Source organism: Penaeus monodon, chromosome 21 (assembly GCF_015228065.2).
Source record: "Penaeus monodon isolate SGIC_2016 chromosome 21, NSTDA_Pmon_1, whole genome shotgun sequence".
Lineage (NCBI taxonomy): Eukaryota > Metazoa > Arthropoda > Malacostraca > Decapoda > Penaeidae > Penaeus > Penaeus monodon.
This window is the reverse complement of record NC_051406.1, coordinates 42,070,543-42,070,827: the sequence shown is the minus strand read 5'-3', so window position 1 is coordinate 42,070,827 and position 285 is coordinate 42,070,543. Positions and strand designations below refer to the sequence as shown.

The 285-nt window shown below is 47.0% G+C and overlaps 1 pseudogene; it reads left to right on the top strand.

The window, feature by feature from the left end:
• LOC119586682 overlaps positions 1-285 on the top strand; it is a 3,783-nt pseudogene continuing 3,498 nt past the window's right edge.

The window sequence follows — 285 nt, the reverse complement described above, 5'->3', positions numbered from 1 at the left end:
ATGCCGGACCCCAGGACACGCTGGTCTTCCGGCACTACAACGCCAGCGGACCGTCCACGGCCGCACCATGGAGGAGTGGATGAAGTTCTCCGTCTTTCTACTTTCAAAACTTCAGGTGATTTTTCCGTAGCTGCTAAGCAATGCTGTCTTTTGAATTACGCGATTGGTTTGTAAGCCGTTGTGATTGTATTGTGACGCCATGGACTCCGTGCAGAGTAGTTCTGTTTAAAAAAAAATCATAGCATAGGGGAATATCTGGATCAGTCTAGTTCGAAAAGTGTTAAA